Raw genomic sequence first — 20174 nt, 5'->3', positions numbered from 1 at the left:
ACCTAAGAGATTATATAATTACAGACTTCATGAGCAAAAATCTCCAGGTCAGGTCTAAAGAAAAAAAAAATGCAAGTTTCCTTTATATTCCCATTGCAACCTCTGCAAACCTATGTGTTAAAGGGATCAAAACACAACTGGTTTACCTTGTTGCTGATTAAAGAACCATCAGAGGAGCCAATGCAATCATCTTTAGGGACAAAGGAGACATTAGATCTTACTTGTAGGCTAAGAATACTCACACCCATTCTAGAATTACTAGTGGAAAAGAGATATTGAGACATAGAGTGCTGGAGAAAGAACAGGGACCTCGATCATAAAAGCAAAATAAATTGTTCTATAGTTGTTAAAATACTTTTCTATTATGTGATTTAAAAAGGAATTCGTGTGTGTTGGCAGGAGGTATATGGGAATTCTCTGTACTTTCTGCTCAATTTTGCTATGAACCTAAAACTGCTATAAAAATAAAATCTATTTAAGAAAATGAATTGGTATGATAATATCTATCTGAGAAACCACTTAGGAAGGTGTTTTTTTTTTTTAATTTTTATAAGTTATTTATTTTTTAAAGATTTTTTAAAAGTAATCTCTATACCCAATGTGGGGCTTAAACCCACAACCCAGAGATCAAGTTGCATGCCCCATTGACTGAGCCAGCTAGGCACCCCAGAAACTGTTTTTTTAATATAGAAGAAAAAATAAACTATCTGTCCCATTCATTACTGAAAGTTATCATTACATTGTATGTCTACTACGTGACATTAATTCTACATACCTTATCCTTAACTTTCACAAAAATGTTGAAATATTGCTAGTATTTCCTTTAACTGATGAAAAACTGGGGATTAAATAGGTTATGTTGACAAAGTTCACATTACTAATATATGTCAGAGCTATAATTAGAACCCAGGTCTCCAAATGCTTTAATACTTTACTTTAATACTAGACTGTGTTATCTCAATTGGGTCCAATTAATACATCATTTTCTTCAGAAGATGGCAGCAACAGATACATATAGAAAGGGAAGGCTGTTTTCATCTTTTTTTCAATACCCAAAGAACAGAGACAATAGGAAAAGCTCTCTAAGTTTAATAAAGTTGAAAGCACACTAGTATTTTTAATGGAATTTTATATTCTTTATTTTCTTTCAACCATTTAAAAATGTAAAAGCCTTTCTTAGCTCAAAGGCTGTGCAAAAACAGGTGGTGAGCTTGATTTGGCATAAGCACTATAGTTTTCCCACTCCTGAATTAAAATATTATGCCAGTACTGACAGTTCTTTAATCCCTCTTATAGTTTTTTTCACATAATTTACTGAGTTGAAACTTATATAACATAAAATCAATCACTTTAAAGTGGACAAATCAATGGCAGTTAGTATATACATGATGTTGTGCAACCACCACCTCTATCTAGTTCCAACACATTTCCATTACAACAAAGGAAAACCCTTTACCCATCAAGCAATTTCTCCCAATTCCCCTTCTACCTAGTCCCTGCCTACCACCAATCTGTGTTCCATCTCTACATATTTTTCTATTCTGGATAGTGCCTATAAGTAGAATCATACAATATGTGACATTTTATGTCTGGTTCTTTCACTTTGCAAATGTTTTCAAGGTTCATCCATATTGCAGAATGTATCTGAATTTCAGTCTTTCTTTATGGCTGAATAATATTCAATTGTATGTATATACACTATATTATTTACCCATTTATCTGTTGATTCATCTGGGCTGTTTCTACCTTTTTGGCTATTGTGAATAGCACTGCTATGAACATGCATTTACATTTATTTGTCTGAGTGCCTGTTTTCAATTATTTTGGTATATACCTAAGAGCAGAATTGCAGGGTGAAGTGGAAGTTTTAAATTTAACTTTTGGGAGAACCATTAAACTTTTTCAAAGCAGCTGAATCATTTTCAATTCCAACCAGCAACATACAAAGGCTTTAATTTCTCCATATGCTCATCAACTGCTGTTATTTTCTATTTTTACAATTATTGCATACTAGTGAGTGTGAAGTGATGCCTCATTGCAGTTTTGATTTGCATTTCTCTAATGACTCATGATGTTGAGCACCTTTTAGTGTACTCACTGGTCATTTATATACCTTCTTTTGAAAAATGGCTATTCAAGTCTTTTGCCCATTTTTTAGTTAGGTAGTTTGTTTTTTTGTTGTTCTAAGTGTTCTTTATATATTTTGAATACTTGTTCTTTAACAGGTAGGTGAATTGATGTTATTTTCTCTTATTCTGCATACTGTCTTTCCACCTGCTTGGTAATGTCATTTGATACACAAAGGTTTTAATTTTGACGAAGTCTCAGGTATCTATTTTGTCTTCTATTGCTCATGCCTTTGGTGTTCTAGCTAAGAATCCATTGTCAAGTGCAAGATCATGAAGATTTACCCCTGTATTTTCTTTAAAGAGTTTTATGGATTTGACTTTTATATTTAGGTCTTTGATTAAGTTTGAATTAATTTTTGTAAATAGTATGAAGGAGTAATTTAACATCATTATTATGCAAGCGAATATCCAATTGTCCCAGAAGCATTGTTGAAGAAACTATTCTTTCCTCATCAAATAGTCTTCTCATCCATGTCAAAAAAAAAATTAATCTATTGACCACACATACAGTTTTACACTTGTAATCTAAATTCTATTCCATTGGTCTACATGTCTATATTCACACATTGTTTTGGTTATTGTAAATTTATAGTGAGTTTTGAAATTGGAAAGGGTGACATGTTTGTTATTCTTTGCCAAGTTTTGTTTGGCTATTAAGGGTCCCTAGAAATACAAAAGAATTTGAAGAGTTTTTCAATTTCTACAGGAAAAGGCTATTGTAATTTTGATGGAAACTGCATTGAACCTGTAGATCACTTTGGGTAGTACTGACATCTTAACAATATTAAGTCATGCAATTCATGAACAGAGAATGGATTTTTATTATTTAAGTCTTTCATTTCTTTCAATAATATTTTTTGGTTTTCATTTAATACGTCTTTCACCTACTTAGTAAATGTTTTCTAAATATTTTATTATTTGGATGTACTATAAATTGTTTTCTTAATTTCCTTTTGGACTAGTCATTGCTGATGTAGAAAAACAATTGATTTTTGTGTGTTGATTTTTGTACCCTGCAATTTTTCTGTATTTGTTTATTAGCTCTATTTGCTTTCTTTCTTGGGATTTTCTACGTATAGAATCATGTCATCTGTGGATACAGGTAGTTTTATTGGTTCCTTTCAACTATAGATGCCTTATATTTCCTTTTGCTATCTAATCATTCTAGATAGAACTTCCAGTATAATACTGAATTGCAATGGTGCAAAGTGGGCATCTTTCTCTTGTTTACAATATTAGGGAAGAGCTGCTCTTGCTCCTACACAGTTCTGTACCCTCTTTACGCTGTCATAAATTATATCTGGCTCAACAACATAGATTTATCATTATTTTTATGCATTTATTTATTAACTCATGTAGGAAATATAAAGTGGATTTAACAGCCAAAAACATTGTCAGTAATACTGGGTTTTATGTATGCCAATGTAGTTACCTTTACTAGAGATTTTTCTATTTTTATTCCGCTTCCAGGGACCCTCTAGTGTCCTTTGATATGAACCCAAAGTACTCCCTTTAGCATTTCTAGCACTGCTCTGGTAATGAACTCTGCCAGATTTTGTTTATATGAAATATCTTAATTTATCCTTGATTACAAAAAATATCCTTGATTTTTGACAGACAGTTTTTCCAGACATAGAATTCTTGGTTGACAGTTATTTTTCCTTTCACCACTTTATTTTTAAAAAAAAAATTTTTTTTCAACATTTTTTATTTATTTTTGGGACAGAGAGAGACAGAGCATGAACGGGGGAGGGGCAGAGAGAGAGGGAGACACAGAATCGGAAACAGGCTCCAGGCTCCGAGCCATCAGCCCAGAGCCTGACGTGGGGCTCAAACTCACGGACCGCGAGATCGTGACCTGGCTGAAGTCGGACGCTTAACCGACTGCGCCACCCAGGCGCCCCTCCTTTCAGCACTTTAAATAATCATCCCATCGCCTTTTGTTCCCCATGGTTTCTAATAAGAAATCAGCTGTTAACCTTACTGAGGATCCCTTGTACATAATGAATTTTCACTTGCTTTCAAAATTATTTTCCTTACCTTTCTACAGTTTGATTATGATGTGTCTTGGTATGAATCTTTGAATTTATCCTATTCAGAGTTTATTGAGTCTTGGATGTGTATATTCATGTACTACATCAAATTTGGAAAGTTTTCAGCCATTATTTCTTCAAATAAACTTTCTGTCACTTTCTCTCTTCTCCTTTTGGGACTCCACAATGCTTTTGTTGATTGGTCTAATAGTATTTAACATTTCCTTAGGCTTTGTTCATTTGTTTCATTCTTTTTTTTTTTTTTTCTCCTCAGAACTCAATAATTTCAATTGTCCTATTTTTAAAATGACTGATTCTGTCTTATTTCTGTTCGAATCTACTGTTGAATACCTCTAGTGAATTTTTCTTTTCATATAATTATATCTTCATCTTTAGAATTCCCGTTTAGTTCTTTTATAGTTTTTCTTTATGATATTCTCATATTTTCTTTATGATTTCACATCACTTTTTCCTAGTTACCTTTTATTCTTTATAGATGGTATCCTTTAGATTTTTGAGTATATTTAAGGCAAATGATGTAAAGTCTTTGTCCAACAATTCTGATATTGGGCTTCCTTGGGTATGGTTTCTGTTAATTTGCTTTTTTTTTTCCTGTGAATGGGTCACAATTCCCTGTTTGTTTGCAGGCTATATGATTCTTTATTGTTGAAAACTGGGTATTTAAATATCATAATATGGATGTTTCAGCCATATCTTTTGCACCAGGAGGCTGTGGATTTTTCTTTTTTTTTTCAATTTTAATTTTTTTTAACATTTATTTATCTTTGAGACAGAGAGAGCAGGAGCAGGGGAGGGGCAGAGAGAGAGGGAGTCACAGATTCTGAAGCAGGTTCCAGGCTCTGAGCTGTCAGCACAGACCCGACACAAGGCTCGAACCCATGGACTATGAGATCACAACACGAGCCGAAGTTGTACGCTTAACTGACTGAGCCACCCAGGCACCCCTGTGGATTTTTCATTCACTTTAAACTTTTTTTCAAGCAATTTCTGCCACTTTTATACCTGACTAAATTCCATATTAGGTGGAAGAAAGATAACTGCCTTACACAAGTCCTTCAGGTATCCCTGCCAGTAGGTTAGAACAGGCAAACACAATAATTTGTAAATAAGTTTTACGTGGTGAGCATTGGGTTTATATGTAAATGATGAATCACTAAATTCTACACCTGAAACCAATGTAACCATATATGTAAACTAACCAGAATGTAATACAAACTTGAAAAAAAGTCTTTTCTGCTTTTTCCAGAACCAGGGACCAGGGTCCCACACTGGGAATGTGGACCATGGTCTTCAGGACCACTGCTGAGCCATGCAGGGGGTGGAGTAAAGGCAATTCAAAACACCACAAACTTTCCTGGCATTTTCTAAGTTGTTTTTTATCCAGTATTAGCCTGGGTGATATAAACCTTTGCTTTCCAGAGTTCTAAAAAAACTTGATTTTGACCTTTTCTGCATAGTTTTCTATGTTTCTGTGGAAGATGGTAGTTTGAAGGAGCTTCTTACTCTGCCATGTTGCTGGCACCACTCTTCTAGATTTGGTGTTCTAAAAATAAATTCTCATATACTGCAATCAGGGTAAGATTATATCATTTCTTTTTTTATTGTTTTTCAAATTCTCTTAAGAGAGCTGGGAACATTGTGGGTAACACTATATACTTATTAATTTCTTTATCATATTTGCCAATACAGATGAGCATGAACATAATTATGTTTACATCAACAATAATTAAATAGTATTAAACATGACATGACTTTCGGTATAATTCTCTTTATGAAAAAACTTTTTGGCTTTAAATTTTGAATAAACTCCTCATTGTAGTACTCAGCATGGTTTTTCTATGTTCTTCAATTATAGTGCAAAGAACATACCAGAAAATAATTTTATTTAATTAATAATTTTCCCAAGCATGATCATCTCTGACCTCCATCTGTTTTTATAAGTATTACTAAGAAGTCTTTATTACCTATTTCTCCTAAGAATAAGAGCTGCTTTAGAGGAGCCTGGGTGGCTCAGTTGGTTGAGCATCCAACTTCGGCTCAGGTCATGATCTCGCAGTTTGTGGTTCAAACCCCTGGTTGGGCTCTGTGCTGACAGCTCAGAGCCCGGAGCCTGCTTCTGATTCTGTCTCTCTCTCTCTCTTTCTCTGCTCCTCCCCCACTTGTACTCTGGCTCAAAAACGAATAAACATTAAAAAAAAAAGCTGCTTTAAATGAAGCAAACAAAAAGATACACTGAAAAAACATATGATGTTTAGGTGTTAATCTAGATATGATTTAATCTGTCTGAATGTTTATAAATGGCATAGTCTTTCCCACCACATCTACATGCCCCTATAGCAAAGTTCTAATCAGTCGTTTGAATGATCTGCCACAACTCCACATCAATTCTTCTGAAAAGCACTAGTAGGAAAGTGGCATATTAGAGCTTAGAGAATAGCAATGCCAATGGTGATGTTAAGTCAGCACATCTTGGGACAAGTGGTTGGGAGAAAGACTAATAAACTTCTTTTTCACACAGGGAAATATATCAGCATGAACAAAGAAGAGCAAAATCATTTTTTTTCTCTAAGCAATTATAAGACTAAATTTTTGTGAGATTTTAAGTTTCCTAAGTTAGAGTATTCAATATTGAGTTTAGTAGATAGAACTGTAGCTTCAAAATGTTATTTTTAGTTTTGGTTCAAAATTAGAATAAAGCTCCAAGAGCACATTTGTATGCAGATGAATGTCCCATAGAAGTGTATCACATTTATAAATATCATTATCCTTATATTTTGATATTACACTTTTGAATTTGTCTTTTCAAGAAATTTTCTGAGAGATTTTACAATACTAAAAAGCCACTTATTGCTATGGGGATATTACCACTTTCTTCTGCCTTGTGTCTCTCAAAAGTGTTTTTGACTTTCCTAATCATTTAAACAAGAAATTATATTTTTAAGGATTTCTGTATATATTTATATATGTACATTGGAGCTTTAGTTTATATTTAATGGTTTTAATAAAAAGAATTTAATTTTTATAAAGTTTGATTGAGAAGACAGTAAAGCCATTATTTCAGTTCTCATTCCCAGGAGTGTTATTTTCTCTATTTAAGACCTTACAAAACAGTTATAGACTATACATACTTCCCAATTCTATGTGTCTGTGAATACACAGTGACCCATGTTAAGCAGGAGGTAAGTGATGGAATATCTGTCAAAGGCAGCTGTTATGCTTCATGATGGAAAATATCCTGTTCTGTAATATTGGAGGAAACTTTTTAACAGACTGATACCTCAACTATTTTGAGAGGGCCAGAGTGGTCCAAATGCCTGGATGTTCATTCTTATATAGGTGAGGCTCTCAAGGGCTGGGTCAGGCACATGTTATTTAATCATAATTGGTATTTAGACATCCAGTGTAGAAAGTAAACTGTCCTTAGGAGCTGGAGCTTCAAAAGTGTAATTCAAGGATAATAGAATTTCATAAACTCTTGTTGCTACAGCTGTTTTTCTGTGTTTTGAAAAAAAACTACTCTTACGGGGGCACCTGGGTGGCTCAGTCGGTTAAGCATCTAGATGATTCTTGATTTCAGCTCAGGTCATGATCTCATGGTTTGGTTCATGAGATCAAGCCCCACATCTCTTGGGATACTCTCTCTCCTTCTCTCCATGCCCTTCCCCTGCATGCTCTCTTGTTCTCTCTAAAAATAAAAATTTTTTTTAAATTAAAAAAATAACTCTATCTGATTGTACAAAGGTTTTGAGTTACCCTGAAATATGAATTCTATTTACATTTAATATAAACATATAATTACTTATACATAAAAAAACTTACGATATCTATGTATATATGCAGCTTAATTTATATAAAATACAAAAAATACCTCAAAGAAGTACAACCCCAAATCTGGATAAATTTAGTAAATTGCTGTGGGAAAGAGCTAGAAAAAAAATGATAGTATATATATACACACAGGGGTGCATGTGCCCCTATGAATCTACACTTTTGTATCCTTTGGATAAATACCTAGTAATGCAATTATGATGAACCACTGGATTCTATTCCTGAAGCCAAGACTACACTGAATGTTAACTAACTTGAATTTAAATTAAAATAAAAAATAGAAAAAAATGATAGTACATAAGGCTTCCTTTTTCTAGGATGACAAGTTTACCTCAAATAGTATTTTTAAAAAGTAGAACTTAGAAAAAAGAAAACTAGTAGAGCAAAAGTATGAGGAGGAAGACAGAGCATATTGCAGAAAAACAGCTATAGCACCAAGACAAAACATAAGAGAACTTAAAAAATTTTCAAATTCAGGGTGCCTGGGTGGCTCTGTTGGTTAAATGTACAACTTTGGCTCAGTTCATGATCTCACAATTCTTGGGTTCAAGCCTTGTGTCGGGCTCTATGTTGACAACTTGGAGCCTGGAGCCTGGTTCGGATTCTGTCTTTCTCTCTCTCTCTTCCTCTCTCCCGCTCACACTCTGTCTCTCTCTCTTTCAAGAATAAATAAGTATTTTAAAAAATTAAAAAAAAATTCAAGTTCACAAAATGGATGAAAGACCTAAACAGAAGACAGGAAGCTATCAAAACCCTAGAGGAGAAAGCAGGCAAAAACCTCTTTGACCTCGCCTGCAGCAACTTCTTACTCAACATGTCTCCAGAGGCAAAGAAAACAAAAGCAAAAATGAACCATTGGGATCTCATCAGAATAAAAAGCTTCTGCACAGTGAAGGAAACAATCAGTAAAACTAAAAGTCAAACAACGGAATGGGAGAAGATATTTGCAAACGACATATCAGATGAAGGGCTAGTATCCAAAATCTATAAAGAATTTATCAATTTCAACACCCAAAATACAAATAATCCAGTGCAGAAATGGGCAAAAGACATGAACAGACATTTTTCTAAAGAAGACATCCAGATGGCCAACTGACAGAAGAAAAAATGCTCAACATCACTCATCATCAGGGAAATACAAATCAAAACCACAATGAGATACCACCTCATACCTGTTAGAATGGCTAACATTAACAACACAGACAACAACAGATGTTGGTGAGGATGCGGAGAAAGAGGACCTCTTTTGCACTGCTGGTAGGAATGCAAACTTGTGCAGCCACTATGGAAAACGGTATTCCTTGAGGTTCCTCAAGAAATCAAAAACAGAACTATCCTATGACCCAGCAACTGCACAGTATTTATGCAAGGGGCATTTATAGGTATTTACACAGCTGTGCTGTTTCGAAGGGGTACATGCACCCAATGTTTATAGCAGTACTACTGACAATAGCCCAAGTATGGAAAGAGCCCAAATGTCCATCAATGGATGAATGAATAAAGAAGATGTGGCATATATACACACACACACACACATACACACACAGACATATATATATATACACAGACATATATGTGTGTGTGTGTATGTGTATATATATCACACACACACATACACACACAGACACACACACACACACACACACACACACACACACACTGGAGTATTACTTGGCAATCAAAAAGAATGAAATCTTGCCATTTGCAACCACATGGATGGAACTAGAGGGTATTATGCTAAGCAAAATGAGTCAGTCAGAAAGACAAATATATGACTTCACTCATATGAGTACTTTAAGATATAAAACAGATGAACATAAGGGAAGGGAAGCAAAAATAATACAAAAATAGGGAGATGGAGAAAACATATATTTATTTATATTATTATATATATTAATAATATAACAATTATATTAGTATACATTATATATATTTATATTATAGTTATATATTACATTGTTGTATTATTTATATTGTTCTATATTATTTGTTGAAAATATATTATACTGTTCTCTCTTAAATATAAAGAACAAACAGAGGGTTACTGGAGGGGTTGTGGGGGGATGGGCTAAATGGGTAAGGTGCATTAAGGAATCTACTCCTGAAATCATTGTTGCACTATATACTGATTAACTTGGATGTAAATTAAAAAAATAAATAAATTATAAAAAAATTTCAAGTTCAAAATCTACGGAAAAACACTCTTCCCTCCCCCAGTTCTCTGCATTTTCCTTTTTCCACTAACTGCTCCTCTAATTGCTGGGTATTAAAAAAAAATATTGACTTTTGAATTTACTTTTAAATTCCAACACAGTTTATGATTAAAACAGAAGCAAAACACAAACAAGCCCTTTGTTTGCAGTGGATTATAATTTGTGTAGGCAGCCCGTTGCTATTTTAAGCAGCAGAGATGGACTATAGAGTTAAATTGTTCCCTAAAAAAAGTCCAACAATATAAATCTTTGTTTATAGTTTCATGATTGGTAGTTTATGAGTGTCAAGTGGATTCATATCAATTTAATCTTACTCTCCCATCTCTCTTGCCAATCATAGACTAATATATTGTAGGTTAATTACATTCCTCATGGAGCATATAGTAAGTTTTAGATGTGATGATAATACTTCATGTCCATTGCAAGACCCAAAAGCTATAAATTTATAGAAAAGAATACAGGCTGTAGAAACAATGAGATCTATTCCTGACTTTTTAAGTAACTAACTCTGATTGATGCTTTTGTATAATTGATTTAACCCCTTAACCCCAACATATTTCTTTTGTAGTCCCTGTCCTTTCTGAAGATTTCATGGGTCCACAGTGTACTGAGTAACATGAGGGCAATATGGTGATATTTTCATAAACTGCTACAGAATACTGACATTTATCTTTCTAATATTTGTTTTGAGTCAGCCTCTGTCTTACAAAACATTAATGATGATAATAGTTGGTAGGATATTTTTTGCTATTAATGTGCTTTCTTGATACAATTTTTTTTTTTTTAATTTGAGAGAGAGAGAGAGAGAGAGAGAGAGAGAGAGAGAGAGAGAGAGAATGTCAGCATGGGGCCCAATCCTACAACCCTGGGATCACAATTCAAGCTGAAATCAAGAGTTGGATGCTCAGTGAAGCCACTGAAGTGCCCCTCTTGATACAATTTTAAAAATATGTGAATATTATGTTAGTTTCTCTCTTTTTACATTCATAAATGTAAACATTTATTCACCTTTATATATACATAAGCATTTCATTTAAACACATGTACCCATCTATATGTGTATGTATATATTTTGTTATATATTTTTGTTTTAGATATATGTATTTATTTTGTTATCATTAAATTCTTGCCACAAATATCTTAGGAAGTCTTTCCACCTTCATTTTGTAAATAAGGAAACTTCTGGTTGGTTTATTAACTTATTTTGGATTTCATTACTTCTACTTTAAATGTTCTTTACATCATAGTACATCTGCCCCTGACTTAAGGCAAATAACTTTAGTGTTACCATAATGATTATTATTTTTTTAAGCAATGAGACTTTGAAAACTATACAGAAATATTTACTAGATTAACAGATTTTATTCTCAATCACCAATTACCCATTTTCATGGATAATAACACGATGGTTCTAGAAATAATTTGATGATTGATCCCTTCCAAGTGTATCAATTCCCCTTGTAACAACATGAATTTTAAAAGGTCACCACCATTCTCGTGAAATAACAGAAGTGCCAGGTAAAGCATATAAATACAGTGGATCATAACAAAAAGGTTTCAGTCTCAAGTTCCCAAGATTTTTCCATTGTTTAGTTTAATTCTGATCATACATCTGCATCCCTTTAAAGGTTTAGTTGGTAGAATCGATTCTGTAAACCAACAGGAGAATGATCAAGTCAATTGCATCCAGAGATGCCTGCCCCTCATTTCTTCTCTGTATTCAAAATCAGGCAATGAATAATCACAATATAAATTGGAGGGTCAGATTTTGCAAAACTGCAACCCTAGTATGGTGTCAGTATATCCAACAATCTTTGCAGTTACTTCAGGAACACCATGAAATGTAAATACTTGAAGAAACCCAAATGACCAGAAAATATCTATTTCATATATTCCATTGTTTATTGGAATATTCCATCATTCCAAGGAAGAGAACTGAAAATACAGTTCATAGAAAATTCAGCTATATCTTTGAAGGTTAAGCAGTGACTAAAGGCGATATAATTATTTTGAAGAATATTGTTCTTGATATTTGATATACTTCTCTTCTCATACATTTCAAAACACAGCTATTTACAATGCTTCTAATCTTATAGGTGCAGTAAAGTGTGACCTTGAAATATTGTCAGTTTCAACAAATGTATAAACAAATAAGTTAATGTTTATTGGTATTGAGAGCATCAGTAGCTCACTGTGGGTGTGCTTATATTTCCACAAATTATAAAAGGTGTCAAAAAGGTCATATATATAATAAAAACATTTCATACACATTACCCAGCTCATATTATTGTTGAACATCTCTATTTCCTGTTACTTTGCTACTTTTTTTTTATAACTGTTTTGCATGGCAGTCTTGAGGATAAAATAAATTATTTCTAATCAGGACTTCCAGACCCCCGAGAAGTAAAGTAACTGAAAAGTAATAAAAAGAGTTAGAAAAAAATGGCATTGTTGGACTTTGATTTCGTTAGTATGTTAATAATGAACATAAATTATTTGTTACTCTTCCTTATGAGAGGTACAGTTTAATTCTGAACTGCCCTTTATTACTTCCTTGGCCAATATAGTCAGACAATGTGATAATGTAACAATGTGATATTCTGAGACTCCTAAAGCTAGGTTATAAAAAGCCTTGGTTCTGAGTCTCTTGAGCATTTGTTCTGGAGAAAGCTAAAAACCATGTAAGAAGTCTGAAAACTTTATGTTTGAGAAGCCAAGGCATGTGAAAAGGGACCTTGGGTAATGTGATGTCAGAAGAAGAGAAAAAGATGGGAAGGGAGCAGATCTTTAAAGTGCCAGATGAGTGAGTGAAGAAGTCATCTTTGAAGTGGAAATTCTAGCCCTATTCACTCCTGCTGGTCACATAGATCAGTGATCAAAATACCAGCTGAGGCCTTCCAAAATTTTGAATCCAAAAATTTGCTAGCAAAATTAAGTGATTATTTCAAGCCACTAGTAGTTTGTTTTGCAGCAATAGGTAACCAGAACAGGCTTCATAATCAAAACCTTATTTGGGTTTCATCCTGGCCTTGTAAACTTGCCAACACTATGGGAGTCATATAAAGTTATATAAAAGGGTGTTTAATGTTCATGTTGTTCAATACTTTATAGATAAGAATGAGATCAAGATAAGTGAAGTGACTTAAAGATGTCCACACATTTGGTGACTAACACAGCTGGAGCTAAAACCACAGATTCCTGGGTCTGGCAGACCTACTTCCATTCACTTTATAGAATATCAGATTATTCCTCAAAAAAAAAAAAAGTTCCAGAGTTTTAATGTCTTTTCCCTTCTGAGGACTTCCTGAGAAAACATTTACAGATTTGAAAAATTACTTTTTTTTTTAAATGATGGGAACTGAATTGGTAAAGTTATATCAACCAGTTTTACTAGTACTTCATTTTAGAGTCAGTGTATTTATATTGAAATATTTAGTTATTTTGAAGCAAATCATATGTGCAGGATAATTTTGATAATTAGTGATTAATAATGTGATAAGTAATATTTAAGATGTGACTGTAGAACAAAGAAGGAATTAGTAAATTATCTGTATGGAGGCACCTATGACTTTTTGGAGTAAGGAATATAACTAGGTTTAGTGAAACATCACCAGAAGATAGATGGGAGTGGGCTTGGGGCATCCCTGGCTAACAGAATGGCATATATGAAAGGCAGTCACAAGTCACTAGCTTGGTGTATTCAGAAAATTATAAGACATTTAATATTACTATCTCATATAGTTTAAATAAGGAGAATGGCAAGGTGGGAAGAGGATGGATAATAGATGAGTAGCCTGAAAAGTTTTTAAGCAAAGGACATACAGAGTTGGGCTACACTGAGAGACCACCTTTGTGATTAGGTGGAGGAACAGGTAGGAAAAAGGCAAGAGTGGAGAACGGTACTCGACTAGGTAGGTATCAACAGACCGCATTCAAGAGATAATAAAGACCTGAAATGAGGTATGATGATGGGCTACAGAAAGAGAAAACATTTGAAAAATAAGAGGTAGAAATTACAAAGTGACGGTGACCAACCAGGATCAGGAAAAGGAATAAGTTTAGGATGATGCCCAGACTTCTGGTTTAGAAGCTTTGCTGGATGACTGGTTCCCTGAATACTCCTAGAGAATGTAGGAAGGAAGGAAGGAAAGAAGGAAAGAAGTGAGGAAGGAAAGAAGGAAGGAAGCAAGGAAAGAAGGAATGAATGAATAAATATTTAGAAGTAGTCAGTTTCAGATCTGATTTTTATTTATCTATGGAATAATCATATGGCTATGTTAACTATCACTCCACTCTGAAACCTTTTCTCAGTTCTCATCCTCTAAATGGAGCCAAATGCTTCCTCCCTTATACCATCTCTATTTCTCTGCAAACTTCTATTTGTATCCATTAACAATTTTCATGATACATTTTAATTATATTTACATATCAATATTTCCTTGCATATTACCAGTTATTAGATATTACAGATTATGTCTCATAGTAGGTAGTTTTATAAATCTCTCAGCCTTGGGCTAAAGTAATGCTACACAAGAATAGCAAAGTAAATTTTTTCTGGTTTCTCCCCCTACCACTTACGTGGCTCCAACTAGAGGCCTCTAGCTATAAAAATGGGTTTCTGAAACATCTCATAAAAGGCAACCTTTTTCCATTTCCATATGGCCCAGTATGCTCCCAGCATATTTCCATATGCTCCAGGATTTTGCCAGTCATTCTATTTTCTGCCAAGTATCCCATTCATCTTTACAGCTGCTACCTAGCTACATTTTCTGGGTTACTGGGAAAGATCCACAAGACTAATTCACCTGATTCTCCCTCCACATATATCTCTTGCATTCTCTCTTGCTATCTCAGAGTGAAGGCTTCTCCTGGGAAGAGAGAGCATTATTAGGCTACAGCGTATCACACTTTTGGAATATCCTGTGGAGAACATTATTAGACTACAGCATATCACACTTTTGGGATATCCTGGTATAGGAGTTTGATCCTATCTGTTCACCACAGTATAAATAAAGTCCTAACACAGACAAGCTGTAGAATGTGTAAAAGTTGTATCATACATTTTTACCTCTCAAGTTCAAGTTATGGGCAATTTTTATGTATCTTTTCTCAAGAGAAAGTTGTTTCAATTGTTACCTAACTAAGTCTATACCTTTAACAGCTACTTCCTATTTCCTGCGCCTATGTAGACATGAGCAAAACTAGCAGAAGCTGCTCATTTCAGAGTAGCAAGGCTCTGAGGAGGCTTTGCTCTCACGTGATATCTACACGTCACGTGATACCTACAAGGTCCATTACTTAACATATGCATTAAACTCTTTTCATTCTTATTATGCACCTAGTTTATAACCCACTTGGATATTCTCTCTCTCTCTTCATTCCATTTACATTTATGACTTGGGCTACCAACAATTAATTCCTATTTGATTACAAGATGACGCCTCTCATACAAATACCCACAGTTTCACATTTGATGAGAACTCATGGACCAGTCCCATTACAACAATTATTTTCAATTTACTTCAAAAAATATCATTGTACCAACCATTCCCAATCACTGGTCATTCCTCCCTTATCTCCTCTCCACACTCTGATTTTCCATCTTCAGAAGGTTGCAGGCATATTTTCTGACTTTCTTGATCCATCAATTCCAAAAGAGAATATGGAGGTGTATTTTAAGAGTTTCTTATTATTCATTGTTGTACCCTTAGTTCTAATGCATGTTTAACATTAAACTAAATGCTTAACAAATCCTAAGTAAATGGTTCATCATCAGGTCAGTCTAACTAGTGGGTCAGCCTGGACTAGATTCTAAAACTGGGCCATTTTCGGGGCACCTGGGTGGCTCAGTCGGTTGAGCTGCCGACTTCGGCTCAGGTCATGATCTCGCGGTCCGTGAGTTCGAGCCCCGCATTGGGCTCTGTGCTGACAGCTCAGAGCCTGGAGCCTGTTTCGGATTCTGTGTCTCCCTCTCTCTGACCCTCCCCCGTTCATGCTCTGTCTCTCTCTGTCTCAAAAATAAATAAACGTTAAAAAAAAAATTAAAAAAAAAAAAAAACTGGGCCATTTTCCTTGCCATGTGCCTCAAGGGCTCCACTTTTTACCTTTGTCTTAGATGCTTTCTCTACTTTTCCTGTATCTTTGGATACATATCATTTTCCAGTACTAAACCCTCTTCCACGTAGCAGATATGTTGCTGAATTTACCTGTCTTGACTGGATTTCTTCTTGTCTGCCCCAATCTGAATGTCTGCTTATATTCCTCCAACTATAAACAATCAGAAGTCATAATTCATCATACTGGAAGAACCCTCCTATTGTCAGGTACTTGAATGCTTTCTATTTGGCTATCCCACCACAGGAAAGTTGTCACTGTTTTGAACTTCAGTTATTTCCTCCCCATACCATGTCCTGCCTCAATTTATACCAAATCTTCTAACAACACAGACTCTTACCCTTTGATTTTGAAAATCAGATTTTCGGATAAAAGTCTTACGATCAAACAACAATAATCTTAGAAGAAAGTTATGGACATATTTTGGGAGATAGTAATTTCCTTTGGATACAATGGGTCAGTGTTCAATCTTTTAACTTTTCCATCTCTCAGCTTCCATAAGGGTAGTTAGTTCACGGACACACAGAAACATCATACATACACATTTTACTTCAAAGCAGAAACAAGGAATCAGTCTGATTGATTCAATGGGTCCTGACTTTGAAAAACACTGTCAATTTTCAGGGTCAAAGGATGATCTGACTTCCTTGGGCAGTGCTGACCCACAGACGACAGATATTAACTTCTATGACCTCTGAAATTTGAACAAAACACAAATTTATCATTGGTAAACCTTATGAAATGTTTCTCAGCAAACAATGGGGGATACACACAACAGGCTGATTTAGACGCTCCAATCTATTCCATTCTATTTTCACTTTGTTTATTGCAGTGCTCCAAATTTAGATATGATTTTCCACAAACTAAACTTAATTATTTGGTTATTGCATATGGACTAATTTTTTAATGAATTGTGAATCTGGGTAAATCATGCAACAATAAAGCCTTTGTTTCCTTGTAAAATTAGGGAGTGATACTGCCTAAAGTGCGGTGGGGGGGGGGCGGGGTGGGGGGAGGGAGTGAAGAAACTCCAGAGGCTATGTTTGAGAAGGTTGGGCAAGGAACCAGGGATTTCTGGAGGAAGTGCCCCAGTTTACATCATGTACTTAATAAACAAGTTGGGTCACCTAAGCTAACGTTTTCTACTATACTGGTTTGTTTTTTTCTTATTTTTTGTTTTCTTATTTTGTTATTTTATTTTTCTTATTTTGTTTATAACTTCCAAAACGATAGAGGAGGATAAGATTGAGATGTAGTAGGCACCCAGAGGATTGCCTCATGTAAATCATCTCCTGTTTGCTTTTTATGTACGCCACAAAACCCAGATGGAATCATGTTGCTGCCAGAAAGGCAAGGGAGGTGGACGAGCAGCATGAGCTCTCTTGGCTCCCAAGGCTGGTGAGAGCAGCTGCACAGTAAGTGAACACCGAGCCACATCCCCCTGCCTGGAGCCCCACAAAAGAGCAAACCATCCCCTGAAACCCAGACCCTGTTGAGTTGAGAAAAGTGCCAGGAAAGGAAGGACCGGACTAGAAAACGGGGAGAAGCCGAAACGCAGCCAAGACTACATTTAAAGAAGACCAAAGTCCAAGTAAAGCAAAGAGCACGACCCCCGAGACCGAAAGCTTACCTTCCCGACACAAGTCCGAGAAACCAGGTCGCGGGGCCCCACCCAGCGTCTGTCACGTGACTGCCACGTGAAGGGCGTTTCCGGAAGAGCCAGAGCAACAGCGGCGGCTCCTCACAGCTGCGCGCCTTCGGTGCCCGCCCTTCGGCCGCCTGTGACCGCGCTCTGGTGCGCCCGCACGTGGCGTTGGGTCCGAGCAATGGCAGCAGGCGCCAGGCGACCATGACTGAGCCCCTGCAGCTGGAGCCAGACAGGAGGAAAGTAGGTGCCCAGCTAAGGTCAGACCGTGAGCGCAACCCTGGGCCAGCCGACTCCTGGCACCTCCCCTGTGGCCATTTGGTTTATCCCCTATCCCTGGTCTCTCTGGCCCTGCATTTAGGATTATGAGCTTTTGTTCCATTTTGGTGGAATGCTGCTTTAGAGAACGGGTGAGGTTTGGAGGCCCTCAAGCCTGAGATCTGTGTTAGCCTTTATTGAATGACTGCTCTGTGCCTGGCACCGTGGTGACTTGAATGTTTATTACGATTCCTTTTTCCAATTGAAGGGACCTCAAGTGGCCTGGGGGGGGGAGACCTACAGGTCTTCTCTTTGCCTATAAACAACATCTAAAATTGTTTGGGTTACTTGGGTGGCTTAGTCAGCTAAGCCTCAGACTTCAGGTCAGATCATGATCTTGTGATTTGTGGGTTCCAGGCCAGCGTCGGGTTTGGTGCTGAAGGCTCAGAGCCTGGAGCCTGCTTGGGATTCTGAGTTTCCCTCTCTCTCTGCTGGTTCCCACCTAGTGCTCTGACACACACACACACACACACACACACACACACACTCTCTCTCTCTCTCTCTCTCTCTCTCTCAAAAATAAACAAACATTAAAATAAGTAAATAAATAAACGTTAAAACATTTTAAAATAAAATTATTTTAATTTGACAACATCACATAGGGACTCATGTATGCTTGTGGAGAAAAAATGTTTTGTTTTGAATTTTAGTACAAGTTTTTTTCGTGTAGAGTTCACAAGAAAGTATACTTCTTTTGGCTTGTTACGTATTTTGAAATGAATATAGCTTTATTGAAAATGGAGGCCATTGTAACATGTTTAGATGTCAGACTTTCTTTACTTCTGGGTATATTTATGTCAGTAAAGCAAACTTAATTAGGCTTGGAATATTGTTCTAGATCCAATTTTAACTGAATGTAAAATTTCTAGAAGTATTACCGAGACACAATTATCCAACATCCAATACTAAACAAGCTGCAGCATGTGGAACTTCAGCGAAATAAATTAAAAAAATCATCAGTTATATGTTAATTTAATCTATTGTGTTTTGGCTATAATGTTAGTTAACAATAGTCATTTAAGTATGACAAACCATGTGAATCAGCATTAGGCAGTCTGATCAATAGCTCGGTTACTAGTCTCAATTAATCTGAGAAGAAATATGTTTTATGTCACAGGGATGCCTTGGGTATGCCAATCAAGCTATGAGCTAGTAGATAAATGTTTATTTTAGCTGAATTTCCTTGATGGATAACATTATCAACTCAAGAACCATTCTAGAAAAGGAAATGAAAAAAAAATAAATTAATTTTTTTTACTTCTCAATATATAATCTGGTTACTATGGAAACTGACAGCCTGTCCCGGAAGCAATTAATTTTTCAGAAACACATTCCCCAGTCTGGTGGTACATTATCTTTAACAATCATAGTGCCCTAATATTTAGTCATTTATTTAAAATGATTTTTTAAAAATTACCATTTCATAGTATATTTTTTCTAACCTAATATTGTTATGCTAGGTATAGAATATAATTCAGAACCCAGATGAGCTAGACAGTTCAGTGAGAAAACAAACCATTTCATGCCATAATTAAGGCTACATATAACTTAGGTAAATTAAGGAAAAATTAAGCCTTATGGCCACAAAGAGATGCCCTTCAGTGTCATGATTACCTTAAAATTAAACTTGGAGTGGGACACAGGAAAACTGACCATTCTCTTCTAGTAAATTATTTGTTTATATTACTAATCAATAATAGCAATATGAGTAATGCACATATTATGTGATTCATATGAGCTACATAACAACCTTGTCATATAGTTCCAAGGTATGATGGTGATGACCTTCATTTAAAAAAAAATAATGTTTATTTATTTTTGAGACAGAGAGAGACAGAGCATGAGCAGGGGAGGGGCAGAGAGAATGAGAGAC

At 35.5% G+C, this 20174-nt stretch overlaps 1 long non-coding RNA gene across 2 annotated transcripts in view; it reads left to right on the top strand.

Moving 5' to 3' along the window:
• The first annotated feature begins 17701 nt into the window (after positions 1-17701).
• LOC131509041 (uncharacterized) overlaps positions 17702-20174 on the top strand; it is a 161519-nt gene continuing 159046 nt past the window's right edge. For both annotated transcript variants that reach the window (XR_009260271.1, XR_009260270.1), the window contains exon 1: positions 17702-18226. This is a non-coding gene — a long non-coding RNA (uncharacterized LOC131509041). The remainder of the gene's footprint in view (positions 18227-20174) is intronic.

Source organism: Neofelis nebulosa, chromosome 4 (assembly GCF_028018385.1).
Source record: "Neofelis nebulosa isolate mNeoNeb1 chromosome 4, mNeoNeb1.pri, whole genome shotgun sequence".
In the NCBI taxonomy this organism is placed as follows: Eukaryota; Metazoa; Chordata; class Mammalia; order Carnivora; family Felidae; genus Neofelis; species Neofelis nebulosa.
Note: the sequence above shows the minus strand (reverse complement) of the source record. Positions and strands in the feature narration are given on the sequence as shown.